The sequence below is a fragment of the Suncus etruscus genome, chromosome 5 (assembly GCF_024139225.1).
Source record: "Suncus etruscus isolate mSunEtr1 chromosome 5, mSunEtr1.pri.cur, whole genome shotgun sequence".
NCBI classification, from domain to species: domain Eukaryota; kingdom Metazoa; phylum Chordata; class Mammalia; order Eulipotyphla; family Soricidae; genus Suncus; species Suncus etruscus.
The window spans coordinates 63,467,632-63,484,296 of NC_064852.1; positions in this window are offsets into that span (position 1 = coordinate 63,467,632).

The following is a 16,665-nucleotide window of genomic DNA, read 5'->3' on the forward strand; positions in this document are numbered from 1 at the left end:
GCCAGCCAGGAGTAACCCCTGAACAATGCCGGGTGTGGCCCAAAAACCAAAAAAATAAAAAAATAAAAAAATAAAAAAAATAAAAAAAGAATTAACCTGGAACAAGAGAGAAAGCTCTTTGGGCTAGAGCCCATGCTTTGCATGCTAGAAGCCTGCATTCGAGAAACTTGGTTTGACCTCCAGCATCTATTGGTAGTATCCACCAAGCACTGGGCTTCGAACTGCCACCAAATGCAGCCCAAACCCCTAAAATTTAAAATTTAAAAAAATATAATAGAATAAACTGAGTGAAAAATTCCAAATTATTGAAAATATATGATTTAACTCCATTTACTATATCACAGTGAAATATTACAGAAAGAAATATAGTGAAATAATACAGGAGAACAGAGAAGAGTGTATGATTACTTATGTGTGTATGATTTTTTTCAATTTCTTTTTGTTCTCATTGTTGCTGTGATGACTGGAGGTCACATCTGCACCGGAGCTGTGGCGCTCAGTAGGACTGCTAACACACTCAGCTGCAGTACTAAGGTTTGTACTCCTTTAGTTGTACAAGCTAACACACTCAGCAAAGTTTGCACTCTTCAGCTGAGGTATGCAGGTTCTCGTTGAAGAGCTTTCCAGGGGTTTCTTTGGTGCCAAATCTGACTTTGCAAGGGGTCACACTTCCTGGCCCTGGTGTTTAATGTCTTTTAAGTTGTGATACTAGCCTGAGAGTCACATTCATTTGTGGTGATTGCACACACTTGGTTGCAGTGCAGTAAGCATACGTGGCAATTCTGGGTAGGTGCTGGGGGAAGAGTGACTTAATTGACTTGTTGTGAGGTATCCCTACCCCACTGCCCTAAGCTTTCTATTGAAATGTTATTCTCACCTGGATGATCAGATCCACCCACACCTGGGAGGGGTCTGTGGTTTGGGATAAAGAATAAAAGGTCTTTCATTATGTTTCCAGATCTGCTCGGTTGCAGTTGTCTCAGTCAGATCTCTGGAATTTGAGATCTTGGTTGTTGTACAGATCATAGGCCAAGGCCTAGACTGGGGTTTTTTATTGGTCCCAGGATAAGATCTGCCCAGTCATGGTTGACTTTTGTACAAATCAAAGAATGACATGCCCTCTGATTTCAATAGGTGGTAAGGTAAGACAACCTGCTCTTGGATCAAGTTGTTACCATTTCCTCATTGTCAGGATGTCATATCAGAATCGGCACATGTTGGTGTCAAAGCAGTATTAAGAATGTCCCAGAGGGCCCGGAGAGATAGCACAGCTGTGTTTGCCTTGCAAGCAGCCGATCCAGGACCAAAGGTGGTTGGTTCGAATCCCGGTGTCCCAAATGGTCCCCCGTACCTGCCAGGAGCTATTTCTGAGCAGACAGCCAGGAGTAACCCCTGAGCACCGCCGGTGTGGCCCAAAAAACAAAAAAAGAAAAAAGAAAAAAAGAATGTCCCAGAGGGAGTTTGGTTCCTGAAGCTGTTGTTCAGAGCTGTGTCAGTTCTGTCTGAGATCTAGGGTTCATGGTTGGATGGTCACTGTCTAATCACATGGAGTCTAAGTTGGGACCACATGACATATGTTCAAGGTGGGAGGTGCCCCTGTACTGTAAAGTGTATGAGTTCTTATCCCTAGTAGATAAGAGCTTGTTTCTTTACGTAAAATTTCCCCATTTTCAGTATGCCTATGCTTCATTCTAGGATCAGGTCAAAAACCAAGACCACCAACTACAGAAGACTGATTAAAACAACAGTGATGGAACAGAACTCCTAGAACCATAAAGAAACACTCCATCCTAGGCTCCATCCTTCGGCCTGTGCAAATACCAAGATCTCTAGATACAGAAGAATGATTTTATCATCCATGGTGGAGCGGAAAGTTTCCAGACACCACAAAATGACCTAGGGGAGAGTAAAAGAACATGTATGGAACCTAAAGTTATTCCCATGACAGTATACTTCAAGGGCAGAGAAACCCTGTATCTCTTAGGCCAAGGGAATTTCCTTTCTAGTCTCCCCAAATTAATTTTTTAGTTTTGTTTTTGTTGTTGTTTGTTTTCGTGAGTTTTCTTTTTTGTGCTTTGTTTTGTTTTTATTTCAGTTCCGTGATTATTGTGTGGTTGTTGTCTTTGTTGCTGTGGTCTTTTTGAGATTTTTGATTTTTTTATTATTGTTATTTTTTCTTCCTTTTTCCCTTTCTTCTCTTAAATTGATATTAATAGACTCTAGAAGGACTCCTCCCATTTTTCGCTTTGTTTGATTCTTGCCCCATTTTATTTATTTTTTCTTTCCTTCAAACAGAACCACATAACTTATACCATCTTATTCCGTCTCACAAATTGATGGGGGAAAAATGAAGGGTACCAAGACTAGACAGTCGTATGAACATAAAGTAGAAATAAAAAAAAATAATCGGACTTAAATACCAAATCTAAAGCCAATGACAACAGAATGGATACCCAATCTACAGCATGCTAGACACAGAGGGGACCACTTATACTAACAGCCAGGTGGGTAAAGGAGGGGGATATGGATGCATACTAGGAACAGGGGTAGAGGGAGGACAACATCGGTGGTAGGAATGCCCCTGATTCAATGTCGCTATGTACCTAAAATATTACTGTGAAAGATTTGTAATCCACTTTGGTAAAAATAAAAATTAAAAAATAAATAAAAAGTTCCAGCTGTGGGTGGGGGAAGGGGGCTGCTAGGAAGCATGGAGAGCAGCTGAAAGGGAGACAGAGAGTTCCTGAGAGGAAGAGAAGAGTTAGGCAAACATGCGCAGAATCTTGCACGTGGCAGACAGGGCCATAGAATAAACCTAACTGTCTCTAATAAAACTTCAACTGACTGCTTGCGATTATTTCTCCACCATTATCCTGCGTCTTCAGACCCGTCCACCAAAGGGGCTAAAGGTGCCTGGCCGTGCCAGGCCAAGAAAGACCTTACCCAGACATGTGGACATTAGACAGTACATTATAATTTAAAACACAACTTGTGACCCTAACTAACACTCATGACCCTAACTGATTTGCAGGACAGGTAGTAGTCAAAGCCACTACACCATTTTCTGGTCTAACAGGTAGATATTGCTGAGGTAGGGAAAGAGGTGGAAAAGCAAGTGGTTGTGGCTACAGAAGGGAAGCAAGAACAATCCTAATAATATGAATGTAGTTATCTGACTTGGTGTTGCCCATACATAATAAACTGTATCTATACATATACACATGTGATAAAATTGCATAAAACTAAATACACATGCAAACAGAAATGCATATTTACTCGTAACAAAGACAACATCTGGAGAGGTACTGGAATCAGAGTACAGACCATGGATTTTCTGTGTCAGTTTCCTGACTGAGAGTGAACTGAACTCAAGCAGGGTCTTACTACTGGTGAAATTGGGGAAAGGATGTCTTCTAAAAACCGCACAGGAACAACTGAATGAAAGAGCAGCTTTATTGGCAGGAAAACAATTTCAGATGGGGAAGGTATCTACCAGTATCATATAGAGAACAGCTCTAAGGAGAGGGACAAGGTTCTGGGTAAAGAAACTCATACATATTCAGGATGATGAACAGGAGCATGTGCCATTAATAATAAATATACAAGTAAAGAAAATGGCAGAGAAATATCACTGCTGTGTTTTGGTATGGAAATGAAGAGGAAGGAGGCTAAAGATCCAGAGGGCTTCGACGCATGTTTTCTACTATCCACTAATCCTCAGCCAGAGGCCTAAGAATTCATATCAGTACAAATTGTTGGCTTGGCTTAACTAGTCAAGAGAATGAAACAGCAGTTTCTCTCAGAGAGGTGTCATATCATCAAATACCCTCACAAAAGTCTGTTTTAGCTTTTCCAAACCCCAAAGAATCCTTGTATATTGGTAGAGATTGGGAAAGAGTGAGGTAAATTTGCAAAATATTTGCACAAGAGCAGGAAGGGGCTGGGAAGGTGGCGCTAGAGGTAAGGTGTCTGCCTTACAAGCGCTAGTGTAGGACTGACCGGTTACTCCTGGCTGTCTGCTCAGAAATAGCTCCTGGCAGGCACGGGGGACCATATGGGGACACCAGGATTCCAACCAACCACCTTTGGTCCTGGATCGGCTGCTTGCAAGGCAAACCGCTGTGCTATCTCTCCAGGCCCACCAGGGGAGATTTCTGAGCGCATAGCCAGGAGTAAACCCTGAGCGTCAAACGGGTGTGGCCCAAAAACCAAAAAAATAAGATACTTAAAAGAGCTATGTCAACAAATACCACATTTAAATACAGTGTGGATTCTGATTCACAAATTAGATGACTGCAATGTGGGAAGCGGCTCAGTGGTAGCATCTTGGGCACAATGCCCACACTACTCCCAAAATGAAATTATATTAGGAACTAATGTCAGCTGTTTGACATTTGTTTGACATTGCTTTGGAGTGCTTTATATAAGTTGGGGGAAAAGAGGGGCAGGCAAGGGGGTTGGGTCACACCCAGCAGTACTCAGGGCTTACACGTGCCTCCATGCTCAGGATCACTATGCCAGAGACTGAACCAGAGTTGGCCATATGCAAGGCAATCATTTTAATCCCTGTACTTTATCACCATCTGTGGAGTCTTTCACTTAAAAAAATAGAGACATAGGGACCAGAGAGAGTACAGAGGGTAGTGAGAGAGTACAGTGCTTGCCTTGCATATAGCAGGCCAGAGTTCAATCTAAAGTATTCTGTATGACCTCCCCCAAGTCCACTAGAGTGAATCCATGAGCACAGAACCAGAAATCAATCCTGAGCACCACTGGGTATGACCCAAAAACAAACCACACACACACAAAAAAAATAGTGCACATATTAATGAAATTATATGACTTAAATTTGTATTCAAACACTCTGAAAAAGAAAACACAATTATGAGTGTGCATTTTACAAAAAGTTATGAGTCTTCTAACAGCTTCTTATACTATTCTATTTTTGTATATGCCTGAGACTTTTCATAATAAAAAAAATGTAAGAGAAGATACATACATAATAATGTAAATTCATGAAAAACTATTTTAATGAAGTGTTTGTGAAGGTAAAAAATATTAGAATTCATCTAAATGTCCATCAATCAATAATTAAGTAAATTAGTCAAAATAAAAGTTTGTAGCCACAGGTCCTCCCACAGATACTAACTCTGAACAAGGCTCTGGTACATGAGCAAATGAAAAGGCGAATAGAAAATGTATGATCTTCAGAGGCAAGAAGAGAGGTCCAGATGCCACTTAGTGTTTACCAAATGTTGACAAAAGTGGAAATTTCTGAAAAATAGAAATCCAAGAAAATGGTTTTATATGAAAGAAACTCAAATAAACAAAAACCTTTGACAGTAAATGGTTACGTGGGCTGAGTTTGGTTTTGTGGCCACACCCAGCCCACGTTCATAACTCTTGGTTCTGCACTCAGAGTTCAGGGGGCTTCAAGAGACCAAAGATACACAGAGGTCAATGCATGCAAGGAAAGTACTATACCTACTGTATTCTCCAATCTCCATTATGTGGTTTTTAATTAAGCTATTGCTAAATAGTTATTTCCCTTTATATTTAGAGTTGCATATTTTTCATATTTTGAAAAGTACTTTATTCAAACACTGTAGTTAGCAAAGTTGCTCACAATACAGTAGTTTCTAGCATTCAATGTTCCAATATCATGCCCACCACCAGTTTAATGTTTCCTCCACCATTGTCCCCAGTTTTCCCCCCACCAAGTCGGCCCCTTTGCAGGCACAAAACAGTTTATTTTATATTGCTTGCTACAATTAAATGGCTAACGGAATTACCAAAAAATACTTTAGTAAAAGAAAATTTGTGAAAATTGTTACACAATGGGATCATTAAGTCATTGTCAGAGGCTTTACTAAGCTATTTGTTGCTAGTTAAGTACTCTGTGTTGTTTTTGTTTATTGAAGTTAGATTGCTTCTATGCTACTTTCTCATCTAATTTGGTGTGCTCCTTCTGGAGTGTCAAAATTGTAGAATTTGAAGGTGTCATGTAGCATTTGCAGCCACTAGAGCAGCATTATCAGTTGTATTATTAAGCAACAACAAAAAGTTAATACAAAACTAATTCTATTTCTTTAAAAATATAAAGAGAGGGGCCGGGCGGTGGCGCTAGAGGTAAGGTGCCTGCCTTGCCTGCGCTAGCCTAGGACGGACCGCGGTTCGATCCCCCGGTGTCCCATATGGTCCCCCAAGCCAGGAGCAACTTCTGAGCGCATAGCCAGGAGTAACCCCTGAGCGTCACCGGGTGTGGCCCAAAAACCAAAAAAAAAAAAAAAAATATAAAGAGAAACGCCCCAAAAAAAGAAGTCAGAGTTTCTGTTAACTCTTAAAGGAGACCGAAGAGATAGCATGGAGATAAAGTGCGTGCCTTGCATGCAGAAGGCCAGTAGTTTGAATCCTGGCATCCCATATGGTTCCCTGAGCCTCCCAGGAGCAACCCCTGAACGCTGCTGGGTGTGACCCAAAAACCAAAAACCAAATAAAATTAAAAAATATATACATATATATATATAAAGATGAAAAGAGAGAAATGCACCAAAGAAATAATATAAGGGGCTGGAGAGATAGCATGGAGGTAAGGCATTTGCCTTTCATGCAGAAGGATGGTGGTTCAAATCCCGGCATCCCATATGGTCCCCTGTGCCTGGCAGGGACGATTTCTGAGCATAGAGCCAGGAGTAAACCCTGAGTGCTGCTGGGTGTGACCCAAAAACCAATTAAAAAAGGAATAAAGGAAGAAAAGAAGGAAAGAAGGAAGGATGGAAGGAAGAATGGAAGGAAGGAAGGAAGGAAGGAAGGAAGGAAGGAAGGAAGGAAGGAAGGAAGGAAGGAAGGAAGGAAGGAAGGAAGGAAGGAAGGAAGGAAGGAAGGGAAAGAAGGAAGGAAGGGAAAGAGGGAAGGAAGGGAAAGAAGGAAGGAAAGGAAAGAAGGAAGGAAAGGAAGAAAGAAAGAAAGAAAGAAAGAAAGAAAGAAAGAAAGAAAGAAAGAAAGAAAGAAAGAAAGAAAGAAAGAAAGAAAGAAAGAAAGAAAGAAAGAAAGAAAGAAAGAAAGAAAGAAAGAAAGAGAGAAAGAGAGAGAGAGAGAGAGAGAGAAAGAAAGAATATAAGAGCCTATCAAACTCTAAAGAATAAAGAAGTTTCACTATACTGCCAATACATTTTGTTGAGTTTTTTGGTTTGGTTTGGTTTGACTTGGTTTTTGAACCACACCCAGCAGTGCTCAGAGGTTACTCCTGGCTCTGCACTCAGAAATTACTCCTGGCAGTGCTGACGGGACCATATGGGATGCCAGAAATCAAACTCAGCAGTATACAAAGTAAGCACCCTTCGTGCTGTACCTTGTCTCTGTCCCCCTTAACATATTTTGAATAAATTTACAAAATGTAGTCAGTGTAGAAGAAGTGGGTCACATACACAGATGAGTATGAACTTGTCTCAGACAGCAGCAAAGTTTCCCACACTCTGCGCCTCCCAATCTCTCTGTTCCTATCTGTCACCACCATGACTGTCTTGCATTCGAGTCTCCAGCAGCAAAGCCAGCCCCAGCTTGCTTCTCTGCCAAACTTCTGGAGTCTCTGTCACACCTCTCTGCTCTCAGCTTTCCACCAAACACTCCCTTCACCCCTTCTTTTTTTGCCTTACCATGCAGGTGAGAGCATTCAAAACTCAGCCTGCAGCCGGAGAATATATCATATAGTGGATACGTACACTTGTCTTGCATGTGACTGTCCCACATTCAATCCCCAGCATCCTATATGGTCCCCCAAGCACTGCCAGGAGTGATCCCTGAACACAGACACAGGAGTAAGCCCTGAGTACCTCTGAGTATGGCCCCAAAACCAAACAATCCAGGAAAAGCCACACTAAAGTTCCCTGTCTCTGGGGGCTGGTATGCAAGTTCCTGGAGGGAAAGAACTTGTATAGCTCAGTTTGGATATCCAGAACACACACAGCATGAGGAACTTCAGTGTACCATCAACCTCTGTGAAACGAAGAGCTAAGTGGCTGGGAAAAATCTGAACTCCCTCTTTTGCAAGGACATGCTGCCATTTCAGAACTATCCCAAAACCAGAGAATCAAGTTTTGAAGCTTTCCAGAGTCCATGAAAATGCTTGAGGAAGGAAGGAAGGGATGCAGGGAGGGAGAAACAGAACCAAGGAAGTAACTCAGAAGTATGATTCAGTTTGAATGTGGGTCCCTGTTCCCATCCCTAAAATTAAAACACACACACACACACACACACACACACATACGAACACATGTTGTCTACCAGAGCATTCTCTCTCTCACTGTCTCTCTGCCTCACTGTCTCTGTTTCTCTCTCCCCTCTTTCTCTCACTCTCTTTCCCCCCTACAATAAAACAAACAAAATCCATGTAAAAATTTCCTCCACTCTCCTCACTACCACCTCTCTCTCTGAGAAAAATAAAATAAACAGAGAATCCATGTAAAATAACCCTCCAGAGGCTGAAGCAATAGTATAGTGATCCCTGGCATCCAATATGGTCCCCTGAGCACCCTAAAAGTAATTCCTGATTGCAGAACCAGAAAAAAGCCCTAAGCAGCATGGCAAGTATGTCAAAAACAAAAGAATCCCCACACCCACTTTCTCTGAGCAAAACAAACAGAAAATTTATGTAAAATTACCCCCTCCCATGTGCCGTATTTTACACTCTATAAGACGCACGTGACCATAAGAGGCACATAGTTTTTAAAGAAGGAAAAAAAGACTTCAGGAGATGGTAGCTGGGAACAACCAGCTTGCAAAGCTAAAATATATTTACAATATGCCAGTCCACAGCTAGTTAAACACATTTACCTAGCATTTTTTTAACATCAGCAAACTGAAAAAAAATTATACTTTTTCATTAATATAAAAAAGAATAAAAGTCTCCTGTACTCAGGCTTCAGATCCTGGAGGCATTTGCTCCTTAAGACGCACAGATAATTCCTCCCATCTTTGGGGGAGGGGAGGTATTGCATCTTATGGTACAAAAAATATGGTAAATATTTCCCCTATTTCCTCCATCACACCTCCTCACTCTCTAAGCAAAACAAACAGAAAATCCATGGTTACCCTGACCAGAGCCAAGGATGCTACTCAGCATACACAGATCACACAGGGTCACTTTTTAAGAGTCCAATCTTCAGCAGGGAAAACAGAAGGGTGGAAAATGAGTAAGGAATGATAACAGAAAGCCAAGTCAAGAACCAAGAATCCTGGCATCCAACCGCTCTCACTCCCCAGTTGGCTCCTTTCCCACACCAGGGTTCAGACCTTGAGAGCTGAAAAACAGCTGAGGCAGTCTCCATCCAAGAAAATAAAGTCAGGGCTGACTGGCTCAGTAGTAAAGAGCATGTCTGCCATGTGCAAAGCCCTGAAAAATGAAAAAAGAAAAATAGGTCCCATACATAAAATCTCAGTGCCTGGCAACATGATAAAACAAAACATGAATACCCCTAAAGTTCTTCACTGCTGGCCTTAGGCCTTCATCAAAAGACAAAGAGGGGCCGGAGAGATAGCATGGAGGTAAGGCATTTGCCTTGGATGCAGAAGGACGGTGGTTCGAATCCCAGCATCCCATATGGTCCCCCGTACCTGCCAGAAGCAGTTTCTAAGCCTAGAGCCAGGAGAACCCCTGAGCGCTGCCAGGTGTGACCCAAAAACAAACAAAAAAAAAGACAAAGAGTCAGTTCTGGGGTGATGAGATGGCTTAAAAGGCTAAATGGCAGGGCTAGAGTGATAGAACAGGCAGAGCATTTGTCTTGCACTGCCGACCTGGATCTGTCCCCAGCATCCCATGTGGTCTACAAAAGTGCCCCACCAGGAATGATTCCTGAGTACAGAACCAGGAATAAACCCTGAGAACCATTAGGTGATGCCAAGTTTTTAAAGTAAGATTAGCTAGAGGGTGTGCTTTGCATGCAGGAATCCTGGACTCAATTCCAGTGCCACATGGTTTCCTGAAAATCGCTAGGCATAGCCATGGTGGCCTTTGAGCACAGCCAGGACAGCTCTATTGGTCTACAGATTACGGGGACGCCTGAGCATCCATCACTTGAGAGGATCAAAAACAGTTAATAAAGGGCCAGAGAGATAGCACAGTGGTAAGGCATTTGCCTTGCATGAGGCTGACCTGGGACAGACTCAGGTTCAATTTCCCACATCCTACTCAGGTTCAATTTCCCACATCCTACGTAGTCCCCTGAGCCTGCCAGAAGTGATTTCTGAGTGCAGAGCCAGGAGTAACATCTGAGTGCCACTGGGTGTGGCCCAAAAACAAAAGTTAATAAAACCAAAAATAAAAATAACAAAGGTAAGAGTTCTACACAAGGGCCCGAAGAGATAGAGTTTGCCTTGCAAGCAGCCGATCCAGGACCAAAGGTGTCCCATATGGTCCCCCGTGCCTGCCAGGAGCTATTTCTGAGCAGACAGCCAGGAGTAACCCCTGAGCACTGCCGGGTGTGGCCCAAAAACCAAAAAAAAAAAAAAAAAGAAAAAGAAAAAAAGAAAGAAAGAAAGAAAGAAATTTATTAACTCTTCAGTTCTGAAATTTTACCTTGCTAGTGTCAATGGCCACATCTACTACTAAATATCATCAAATACTCAGTTTAACAAAACAACAAAAAGTTAAGGGTAGGGTGGGAGCAGGAAATTCCTTCTTTATTGGAGGGATGGAGGGCCATATCTGCCCTCCAGGGTGTGGCCTTGGCTCTCCCCTTAGGGATCACTCCTAGCAGGGCTTGAAGGAGGGCCATTGGGGATCTGGGGGCTGAACCCAGGTCTGCTGCCTGTAATGTAAGCATCCTAGCCTCTGTGCCTTTTCTCTAGGCCCTTTTCGATGCAATTTCTTTTTTTTTTTTTTTTATTTTTGGGCCACACCCGTTTGATGCTCAGGGTTACCCCTGGCTAAGCGCTCAGAAATTGCCCCTGGCTTGGGGGGACCATATGGGACGCCGGGATGGAATCCAGTCCTTCCTTGGCTAGCGTTTGCAAGGCTTACCTCTAGCGCCACCTCACCGGCCCCTAGATGCAATTTCTAATGAGAGTTTATAGAGAATGACAAATTGTAGGGTTGGGGGTATGATCCATGTAACAGAGCACATGCCTGGCATGTGTGAAGCCTTGATAATCCCTAGCATATACCCAACCACCCACACACGAGAATACCATTCTGGTGTCCGCCAAACAATTCTGTATAGCCAGGCTAAGCACCAAACCCATCATGCTATGCTGCAGAGCTGAATACTGTTAAAAATGCTCACCAGAAGGGGCCAGAGAGATAGCATGAAGGTAGGGTGTTCACCTTGCATGCAGAAGGCACACACACACACACACACACACACACACACACACACCACCCCTAAGCAGAAAAGAGCCAGAAAGATGAGAGACACCCACATGTGAGTCACAAATCCACTTTCTTTTATAGCCCACTTACTATTCTCTCTGAATACCCAAAAGATAAGGGCAGCAGGGCATCTTAGAACTTCCAATTGCCAGGTCTTCTCTTACCAGTTATGTACCCAGAAAAGGAAAAGTTACAAAGGAGAAAAAGAAAAGGAAAAGGAAAAGGAAAAAGAAAAAAAGCTAAACCCTCCCCCTTACTACCTTGCTCTCTCAGCCTTTCCAAAACTAACTGCCACCCTCCCACGCAATAAAGCCCGTGTCCCTTTAATCCAACCCCAGAAGCATTTCCCAAAACCTTCTTTCATCAAAAAATCACTGAAATCTCCACCCAGCCTTGCTGGGGTCATGTATTAAAAGTCACATTCCAAGGAAGTGCAAAAATACCAGAGTATGTTATTTATCAGTTATGACTATGCTAACCTTTGCCTCCTAGTAAAGCTTGGCTATATTTGTAATCCATTTTTTAATGATTAGGTTACCTTAAGAAATTAGAGGTTTAGCTTATACCAAGAAACTTAATATTAAGCTATGATTCACATTCTTTGGGCATACACTGCCAGTGCCTGTAAAATAGCCTGCCCTTCTGGCTTTATAGTGAAGTTTGATGTGGGGGCCAGGTATAACTGGAAGGATCTCTGTTCCAACCAGTGGGATTGATGAGGCTGCCTGGCTGGTTCATCAGGTTCCCTCTCTCTTCCTAGCAGATTAGGTATTCTGTGCCCAAGGCCAGGAGTGGTACAATCACAAGGTTTCTGTATGAGACTTCATTCACTTATATAAGCCCACTGTCTACAGTCAGTTCTAACTGACTGCATTGGTTTCCAAGTTCATGGCTAAGCAAAAGGAATACAGTTCAAATAGAAAAAAATACTTGGTGGGGGGTGGAGTGATAGCACAGTGGTAGAGCACTTGCCCTGCACGTGGCTGACCCAGGACAGACCTGGGTTCAACCCCCGACATACCATATGGTCCCCCAAGCCAGGAGGGATTTCTGAGTGAATAGCCAGGAATAACCCCTGAGCATCACCGATTACCAGGTGTGTCCCCAAAACAAAAAGAAATAAAAGAAAAAAAAGCACTTGGTTTTACTTTGGCCCTAAAAAGTATCAGTCACTGAGAGACAGAGTACTAACCAATAAATAGAGTGGCCCCTATCCTTTGTGGTTTACATAGTATGAAGGGGCTCCTATCAAAAGGCAAATCTGCAAATCTGATTGTAAATTAAAAAAAAAAAAAAACTGCAAGGCCAGAGACATAGTCTCACAGGTAGGGTAGTTACTTTGCACACAGCCAACCCAGAATTGCCTGGCATACCATATGGTCCACTCAGCCCACCAGGAATGAGTGCAGAGATAGGAGTAAGTCCTGAACACCAGAAAGTGTGCTCCCTAAAAAAAAAAAAAAGATAATAAAATAATTGCAGTGTGTGACCATTGCCTATAAGGATAAGAACAGAGCCAAGAACCTTGCATTGATTGGGGCACAAAGAGTGATTTGGGGACCTGAGTAACAGCACAGTGGTAGGACATTTGCCTTACATGCGGCCAAGCCAGGATGGACCCTGGTTTGATTCCTGGCATCCCATATGGTCCCTGGAGCCTGCGAGGAGCAATTTCTGAGAGCAGAGTCAGGAGTAACACCTGAGTGCCACCAGGTATGGCCCAAAACAAAAGAAACAAAACAAAAATAAAAGTGAGTTCATTTCCAATACTACGGAAAAACCTGATTTTAAAAACATAGCTTTGGGGGGCCGGAGCGGTGGCGCAAGCAGTAAGGCATCTGCCTTGAATACGCTAGCCTGGACATACCGAAATTTGATCCCCCAGTGTCCCATATGGTCCCCCAAGCCAGGAGCTATTTCTGAGTGCATAGCCAGGAGTAACCCCTGAGCATCACTGGGTGTGGCCGAAAAACAAAACAAAAAACAAACAAACAAAAAAAAAACATAGCTTTGGGGGCAAGAGAAATAATACATGGGTATTTGTGTGGACCAGACCTGGATTTGATCCCCAGTGTCCCATATGGTCCCCTGAACCTTCCTGGAGTGATTCCTGAGTAAACAGCTAGGAATAACTCCTATGCAGTGTGGCCCACAAACCCAAAATTAATTAAATATTTTAATGCAGCTTTTCAGCAGAGAACCTCCCCCACCCAAGAGAGCATGACTCTCACACAGGATTTCTTTCATCTCATCTAAAAAAAGATGAAAAATCAGCCCAAACCCTACATCCTAGACAGAAAAGCCCACAAAGTCTCTAAACAGGCATAAAGAACAGTTTGGCATGCCTGAAAACTGCTCCACCATCTTCTGCCAGCCTGCTTAAGAAGTGAGGCTCATAGGATTCTCTTTCAGACAGAAGCACCAACAAATACAGCCTAAGTCAAGAATGAGAAATTGTCATCAGAAGCCCATTCTAAATAAAAAATAAAATGAAGAGGTTAAGATAATACAGTGAGTAGTAATTTCTCAGTGCAGAGCCAGGTGTGGCCTCAAAACAAGAAATTCATACAACTCTACTGACCTCAATAAGCTCCAAAATTCACTTCTCAAAATTAGTGCCAAGATGCCAGCTTATTAGCACTTCCTTTATGTTAAAAAATTGAATGCCATGGGGCTGGAGAGATAGCATGGAGGTAAGGCGTTTGCCTTTCATGCAGAAGGTCGATGGTTCGAATCCCGGCATCCCATATGGTCCCCCGAGTCTGCCAGGATCGATTTCCTAGCATAGAGCCAGGAGTAACCCCTGAGCACTGCCAGGTGTGACCCAAAAACAAAAAAAAAAAATTGAATGCCAGGAACTAGATAGTACAGAAGGGTAGGGGGTAGGGCATTTGTCTTTTTTTTTTTTTTTTTTTTTTGTGGTTTTTGGGTCACACCCGGCAGTGCTCAGGGGTTATTCCTGGCTCCAGGCTCAGAAATCGCTCCTGGCAGGCACGGGGGACAATATGGGGCGCTGGGATTCGAACCGATGACCTCCTGCATGAAAGGCAAATGCCTTGCCTCCATGCTACCTCTCCGGCCCCCATCATTTGTCTTGCACACAGACAATCCCCAGCACCGCATATGGTTCCCCTGAACCTGCTGAGAATAATTCCTGAGCATATAGCCAGAAGTAATCCCTGAGTAGCATCTCTGAGTGTGGCCCAAATTAAAAAAAAAAAAAAAAACTGAATGCCAGCCTAATCCCTATGGCAGGCTCCTCAAACTTTTTATGCACCTGCAGCCACATCCATCAAAAAATTGACTGGGCCCTAAAATAAATGGCCAAAGGAAGACTTAAGATAGCAAGGTACAAAAGTTGCCATTTGGCCAAAGGATCACTAGGCAGAGAAAGAAGCAAAATGTAGGCCAAAGAGCATGACTTGGCTATTATGAAACTGGGACTGGGTTAGGGCCTTCTACCAAGAAAAATTTGTCTACTTTCTTATCAAGATCATTTGGAGGCGCTGGAGGTAAGGTGTCTGCCTTGCAAGCGCTAGCCAAGGAAGGACCGCGGTTCGATCCCCCGGCGTCCCATATGGTCCCCCCAAGCCAGGGGCGATTTCTGAGCACATAGCCAGGAGTAACCCCTGAGCATCAAACGGGTGTGGCCCAAAAACCAAAAAAAAAAAAAAAAAGAAGTCCTTTGGGGCCGGAGAGATAGCATGGAGGTAAAGCGTTTGCCTTACATGCATAAGGTCATCGGTTCGAATCCCGGCGTCCCATATGGTCCCCCGTGCCTGCCAGGAGCAATTTCTGAGCATGAAGCCAGGAGTAACCCCTGAGCACTGCCGGGTGTGACCCAAAAAAAAAAAAAAAAAATCACAAAAAAAAAAAAAAAAAAGATCATTTGGAATACAGTGTAGACCAGAATGTACTATCCTCTCTAATTGGCCCAACAAACTAGTTACTTCAGCTGTTCAAAGTAACTTCCCTAGACTCATCACAGCACAAAATTGCTATGTGGAAAAAATTTTTATTTTATTATTATTATTTTTTGTTTGTTTGTTTGTTTTGAGTCATACTGGGCAGCACTCAGGGGCTACTCCTGGCTCTACACTCAGAAATCGCCACCAGCAAGCTCGGGGAACCATATGGGATGCCAGGATTTGAACCACCATCCTTCTGCATGCAAGGCAAACACCCTAACACTGTGCTATCTCTCGATCCAGAAAACTTTTTTTTTCTTCTGAGAAAAGTGTAGCATATTCCAAACAAGTGGCACTTAAACTAGAGAGTGCCTGGCTAATTTTAAATGCTAGTCTTGTTTCCTATGATGTGTTTAACTCCAGTCAAAACTGAATCATATCAATATCAAATAAAAACAAATAAAATTACATTTCCAGAGACATCTAATTTTTCTAATGCACCAAATACAACAAGGTAACTTTAAAACCTGCTGACAAACTGGGGGTGTGGCTCAACAATAAAGCACTTGCCTTCAATGTGTAAGACCAAGTTGACTCTTGACATAGGGAAAAAAGAAAAAAGATGGGAGGGGAGGGAAGTGAAGAGAAGAGAAGGGAAAGGGAAGGAAAGGAAACAAAAAGGAGGAGAGGGAAAGGGGAAAGAAAAGGAAAATAAAAAAGAATGGAAGAGAGGGAGGGGAGAAGTGAGAAGAGAAGGGAAGACCAGAGGAGAAAAAGGGGAAGAAGACAGCAGATCAAAGGGTTTTGCAAGCAGAAGCCCAGTGTTTGATCCCCAGCTCTGCATGTTCCCCAAGCAGCATGCTAGAAGTGGCTCCTAAGAACTTCCAGGTATAGCCTCAAGCTCAAAAACAAGAACTTTACTGACTGTAGAGCTAGGAATGTCACTCAGTGGTCAAGTACATACTTGGCTTGTTTGAGGTCCTGGGTTTGAAGCTCAGTACCACTAAAAAATAAAAGACAAAAATTACTACTGACTAGGAGCTACATGGCTGCAAAAGTGACCCACCTGGGCAAATATTAGAATATCAGAATTTCTTTCAGAAATATTAAAGCAAATGTTAGAGCAAAAACAAATTGAGGAATTATTAAGACTTTAGAAGAGCCCTGATTGTCATTTTGGAAGAAACTTACACCCCTTTCACATCAAGTATAACTTCCCCACATTTAAAGGTTTAGCTAATTTGCCTTTGCTTTTTCAGAATTAGTCATAGACAAGATTTAATTTATTCACTGCTGCTGTAGCTTCATTTCTTACTAAGTAATTTATAAAGCTTGACATACAAAAACTTAGGAGGTTAGACCTAAAAGTTTCTGGGCCAGAGTGATAGTACT